The 6286-nt window shown below is 45.0% G+C and overlaps 1 protein-coding gene across 1 annotated transcript in view; it reads left to right on the top strand.

The window, feature by feature from the left end:
- Positions 1-2359: 2359 nt before the first annotated feature.
- Positions 2360-6286, top strand: part of cspp1 (centrosome and spindle pole associated protein 1) — a 109429-nt gene continuing 105502 nt past the window's right edge. The window contains exon 1 of the mRNA XM_033019366.1: positions 2360-2451. The gene's annotated coding sequence lies outside the window, so the exon portion shown is untranslated. The remainder of the gene's footprint in view (positions 2452-6286) is intronic.

Raw genomic sequence — 6286 nt, 5'->3', positions numbered from 1 at the left:
TTGAATAGTCCGAGAAATTTTAAATTCACATTTATTCTTGCATCTTCAGTCATTTATAAAGGACAATAATACACTCCTTCATACACTCTCTGTGTGAGGAACTTGTCTATTGGGTCCCTTTTAAAATATTTTCCCTCTCACCATATACTTATTGAATTGAATTGAATATGTTTATTGAAGAGCACCTGAGCGGGGCCTTACACCATCGCCCCGCGCGGCTTGGAATGGCCGCGGGACTTTGCGAGCGCACGCCGGGGGCTCTAACACCAAGACCCGGTGCGCAACCTTGCATCACCCAGCGTGGCTTTAATGGCCGCGGGACAATCGCCATCGCCAGCCGGGGGCTTTGACTTTGACTCTGACTCTGACATCGGGGGGGAGAGTGCAGTGGAGAGATAAGTTTTTTTTTGCCTTCCATCACAACGATGTGATGGATGTTTGTAAACTGTTGTGTCTCGGGTCTTTTTGTTTTGTAATGTATGGCTGCAGAAACGACATTTCGTTTGGACCTCAAGGGGTCCAAATGACAATAAATTGAATTGTAAATTGAATTGTATAATTGTATACAGTTAATAGTAAAATAATAAATACATTTTTAAAAGAGTTTAAAAGAATTTAGCGGTATTCCTCGAAGTTACTTCTTGCTTCCCAGTGTTCACTATTGGAGTTAAGCTCTTTTATCGCACATGGGTAGAAACTATTTTTTAGTCTACCGGTGCGAGCCTGCAGAGACCTGAATCGCCTCCCAGAGGGTAGCAGAGTAAAAAGGTGGTTGGCAGGGTGGGATGTGTCCTTCTTGATATTTATGGCCCTGCGCAAGCATCGGGCCTTGTATATGTCATCCAAGGAGGGCAGGTTAGCGTTTGTAATGCGCTGCGCAGTTTTTATAATTCCCTGCAGCGCCCTCCTCTCAGCCACAGTACAGCTGGCAAACCACACCAGGATTCCATAGGTGAGGATACTTTCCACGGCGCATCGATAGAAGGACAGCAGCAGCGGCTGTGAGACGTTAGCTCTCCGTAGAGACCTCAGGAAATACAGCCGCTGATGAGACTTCTTCAAGAGAGTGACGGTGTTCATTTGCCATTTGAGGTCCTGGGAGATGTTTATTCCCAGGAACTTAAAGTCGTTGACTCTCTCCACCATGTCTCCTTTGATGTATAAGGGAGCAGGTTCCTCTCTCCTCTTCCTCCTGAAGTTAACGACAAGTTCTTTTGTCTTTGATGGGTTTAGTACCTGGTTGTTTTTGGTACACCAGACGGTCAGTTTTTGGACTTCATCCCTGTAGGCAGACTCGTCATCGTTGTTTATCAGTCCAACCACAGTCGTGTCGTCCGCAAACTTGATGATCCTGTTTGTACTGTGTGTTGGTATACAGTCGTAAGTGTATATTGTATACAAGATTGGACTCAGCACACACTGGGCCGAAGATAGACACAAAATGCTATAGTAACTCAGCGGGACAGGCAGCATCTCTGGAGAGAAGGGATGAGTAACGTTTTGGGTCGAGACTCTTCTTCAGACTGAGAGTCAGGGGAGAGGGAGACTGCCTGGCCCATGGAGTTACACCAGCATTTTGTGTCTATCTACTATGTTTACATATTCTGTATGCTGCAAGTCAGAATTTCATTGTTCTATCTGGGACATATGAGTATAAAACACTCTTGACTTGACCCTTTTTTCTTGTTGGCTGAGGGGAACTGTTTGTATGCTGACAACGAGGCATACAAACAGTAACATTAATCAGCAGAACAATGAAACTAGTGGGAGAACTAGGGTGGGGGAGGGATGGAGATAGAGGGAAAGCAAGTGTTACTTGAAGATCGAGAAAGCCATATTCATACCACTGGGTTGTAAGATGCCAAAGCGATGTATAATGTGTTGTTCCTCCTCAGTTTCACTGTCCTGATTAATTTTACTGCTTGTAAAATTGTTGTCATGTTCCCTTCAGCCAACAATGAACCATTCTACATTTCCCTGAGCAGCGTCTGCTTTGATCTGTCGTTTTCACACCTTACCCTTTCATATCTATAGTCTCCCCTTCCCTGACTCTCAGTCTGAAGCAAAGATACTAGAGGAGATATAATCTTTGGTCTGAAGAAGGGTCTGGACTCGGAAACGTCACCCATTCCTTCTCTCCAGAGATGCTGCCAGTCTCGCTGAGTTTACTCCAGCATTTCGTGTCTATAATCGGAGAACTAGGGAGGGACGGTGGATGAGGGTAGTCTAGGGACGGAGAGAGGGAAAGTAAGGGTTACTGGAGGATGGTTGGGTGTGAGCGGCCGTGATCACGCAGGATGAGCCTGGAGGGCCCGGAGCAACAGATGGGAGGGAGGGCGGGCGGGCGTGAGCGAGCGAGCTGGCGGGAACGAGCGAGCGAGCGAGCGAGCGGGCGCCTGCCCTGTCGCGCAGCCGGGTTTGAATCTTCCACAAGGAGCGGTGGCCGCGAGTGTAAGCAGTCGGCGGTTAACGCGCCTCCGCTTTCCTACTTTGCGCCCCGCTACAAGCGAGCAGGAAGCAAACACCCCCACCCCACCGTTACAAGCCTTCTTGTACTCGGGGGAGTTGCCGGCGCTTCTCCGGGCAGGCCGAGTGCCGGGCCCGGCGCTGTTGTCCATGTTGCTAGGGCTACTCGGCTTCACCCGACCGCGTAGAGACTCGTCCGGCCATCTTCGCCCGCCTTGACAACTGTCCAGGGCATGTTAGTGTAGTTCTACTTTTCTGGCCATTATTCAGCGTCTGCTTACAACTGAATTTCTTTCATGTCTAATTTAGTGGTAAGCTCGCGTTTGCAATCTGCGGATCAGTTTCAGTAGAGATGAGGTCTGTTTACCAAAGTTGCATGACGACGAGTGCATCATACCGTGCAGTAAGTTCTGGAGAAGTAATTTACTATTTTAAGTCTTGTTTATATAAATATATTGGCTTTTTACACTGTGTTCTGTTAATGTTACCGACTGCTTGGAAGTTGGCAGGAGAAAATTGGTAGTATGAAGTATAATGAAATTTGATTAACCGAGTTAACGGAAATTGTAGCAAACAAAGAACTGCAGATGTGTAGGAAGGCACTGCAGATCATGCTGGTTTACACCGAAGATAGACATAAAGTGTTGGAGTAACTCAGCGGGATAGGCAGCATCTCTGGAGAGAAGGAACGGGTGACGTTTCGGGTCGAGACCCCTCTTCAGGTTTATACCAAACATAGACTCACAGTGCTGGAGTAACTCAGCAGGCCAGGCAGAATCTCTGGATAAAAAGGATGGGTGACGTTTCGTGTTGGGACCCTTCTTTGGCCCTGCTCCTGACCCGAAACGTCACCCATCCTTTTTCTAAAGATGCTGCCTGGCTGCTGAGTTACTTACTCCAGCACATTGTGGCTATATTGGAAACTGTGTTGTGAGAAGTGCACTGAAACTTGGTTTCCGAAGATGAGGATTAAAGAAGGAACTTAGCAGGTTACATTGTTGAAGAGTCAATAATGTTTTATTGTTGAAACGAAGAAATGCAGATGCTGGTTAATACACAAATGTACTTTGAGTCTGAAGAAGGGTCTCAATCCAAAACGTTACCTATCCATGTTCTCCATGGATTCTGCCTGACCTGCTGAGATACTCCAGCACTTTGTGTCCTTTAGTGTTTTATTCCATATGTTCCGAAACGTAACAATGGGATTCTTGTAGCAGCAGCATAACGGGTTTTTAAACACTCAATTGATAATATAATAAACAAACAAAAAATAAGTTCAATCAATTAAAAAAAAAACAAAGCCCAAAGTCTTTTGTCTAATCAAGGCAGTTCAGAGTTTAGTTGGAGTTTGCAGTGTTCAATAGCCTGATGTTGTTATTCCTGAACCTGAGCGTTACAATTTTCAGACTCCAAAACCTTCCTGATGACAGGAGTGAAATAACAACATGGCTAGGGTGATGTGGGTCCTTCATGACGTTGGCTGCCTTTTTGAGACAGTTTGAGTTGAGATGCAACCAGTCAATATAGTCTTATACCAGACAGCTGTAGAAGTCTCTGTTGATGTACCAAATTTCTTAAATCTATAAAGGAAGTAGAGGCATTGATGGGCTTGCTTTATGATTGTCTCCACATGTTAGTTCTAGGATAGATGTTCAGAGATATGTGTGCCCAGGAACTTGAAATTAGTGTCTCTTTCCACCACCGACTCGTCGATGAAGATGGGCTTGTAGATCCTAGGCCTTCTTCTTCTAAAGTCAATAATCAGTATCTTCGTTTTACTGATGTGGAGAATAAGTCTGTTGTTCTTGCACCAATCAATCAGACAATCAATCTCCCTCCTTTATTCTGACATCATTTTCTGTAATTCATCCATCAATGGTGGTGTCATCAGCGAATTTAACAATGGAGTTGGAACTAAGTCCAACTACACTGTCATTGGTATTGAATGAGTAGAACAGGGGGCTGAGCACATTGCCTTGAGGTGCTCCTGTGCTGATTGGTTATCAAGGAGGAAGTGTTGTTGCCAATTCATACTGATTGTATTTTTATGATGAAGAAGTCGATGATCCAGTTGTAAAGGGATGTACAGAGACCCAGTTCTCTGAACCTGGTAGCAGGTTTGGAGGGATGATGGTGTTGAAAGTTTTGCCCCCAGTGCTGTGATGAAATTAAAATGACCATACAAACAAAGAATGAAAATATAGATTTGATTTTTTTGCGACATTTGCTGTATCAACGTCCGTGTAATTTGATCATAGGCGCTGTACTCGCGCATGCTGATACTCGTGTATATAATTATGTAAATGAGGTCAGTGACTTTTGACCTGGAAATAAATAATTCTTACTTTTGATCCCAACATGAGTGTGTGTTGGGCCATCTTTCTCCATCTAATATGTGCTAGTTTTACCTATATTGTAAGCAGACACATATCAAAACATGGTGGCAGTGTTAAAACCGAAATTCGTGGATCAAATGGACGCTATGGTGAATAGTGAAACGTTTTGAAAGGCTTTCAGGAATCAGTTTTTTCAACGCTCATCGACCGGACTCGCTGACTGATTTCGTCGGATGTACATGCATGAGATGGTCTGTATGCAGGTCAGTGCGCACACAAGGCTAAGAGGCAGTGTGTAAATCAGTGCTGTAGAGGTCGAGGGTTGAAACGACGTGTTGTGTGAGACTGCGCGAAGGTCGCGCTCGCTGTGTAGATCCAGGGACAGGAAAAAAAAGAATTGTTTTGTTTTGAAAATATTTGAAAATAATTATTAAGAGCGACGGGTTACGGTGATATTTCAAAATGGCGCAGGCCAGTCCATCTTTCCATGTCGCTGCACCACCCAATCTAAAGCTTAAAGAGAACCGGGAGGAAGAGTGGGAAATGTTTAATCAAATGTACAAAAATTATGCAGTGATAACAGAACTGGATAAGAAGGAGAAACAAGCAGTATTCCTGCATACTGTTGGACCGGAAGGACCGTGAATCTTCAATACCCTGACGTTCGAAACGGTAGCAGATGAGATGGATGTGAATGTCATCATCGACAAGGTGTCTACCATCATCATAGGAGAGACAAATGAAACGTATGAACGATTCATTTTCGATAAACCGGACCAGAAACGAGGGGAAAGCATTGAATCGTATGTTGCAGAGCTGAAGGAGCTTGCTAAGACATGCAACTTCTGCGATTGCCTGAAAGAAAGCCTCATTCGAGATTGCATCGTCATTGGTATTGCACACTAGTCAACTCTTCAGAAGAGGAATCTGACACTGCAGGATACTGTGGACATTTGTAGATCCTCGGAGATAACAGCGACAAGAATGCAGGTCATCGGTGAAGAGCCGACAATACACAAGGTGCAACGATTCCAACCGAGGGAAAAGATGGTTGATTTTCCTTCACAGAAGAAAAATCAGGGACTAGACACAAGCGCAGGAAGGAAGAATGCCCAGCGTGTGGGAAGGACTGAAACAGATGCGGACGACAAAACCACTTTGCCTGCTGCTGCAAGCAGAGGAAGGAGAGCACGCAGAAACGGGGTCTGCACAAGGTCATAGAGACATTGACACAACGTCCATTTCCAACGCAGAATCTGTGAGTTGCATTGGGATCAATGCAACCAGAAACAATTCCTCTTCAGGCCAATTCTCTGAGATGCAGGTCGGCACAGAAGCCATCAAGTTTCAGATTGACTCTGGTGCCAGTGTTAATGTGATTCCCAAGGATCGTGTACCAACAAAGAAAACATTGGATGAGAGAAAATCGCCTTAAAGATGTAAAACGGATCCAACCTGCTGGCGGAAGATAGGACGAAAGTCAT

The sequence above is a fragment of the Amblyraja radiata genome, chromosome 4 (assembly GCF_010909765.2).
Source record: "Amblyraja radiata isolate CabotCenter1 chromosome 4, sAmbRad1.1.pri, whole genome shotgun sequence".
Taxonomy (NCBI): Eukaryota; Metazoa; Chordata; class Chondrichthyes; order Rajiformes; family Rajidae; genus Amblyraja; species Amblyraja radiata.
This window is presented reverse-complemented; position numbering and strand designations above follow the sequence as displayed.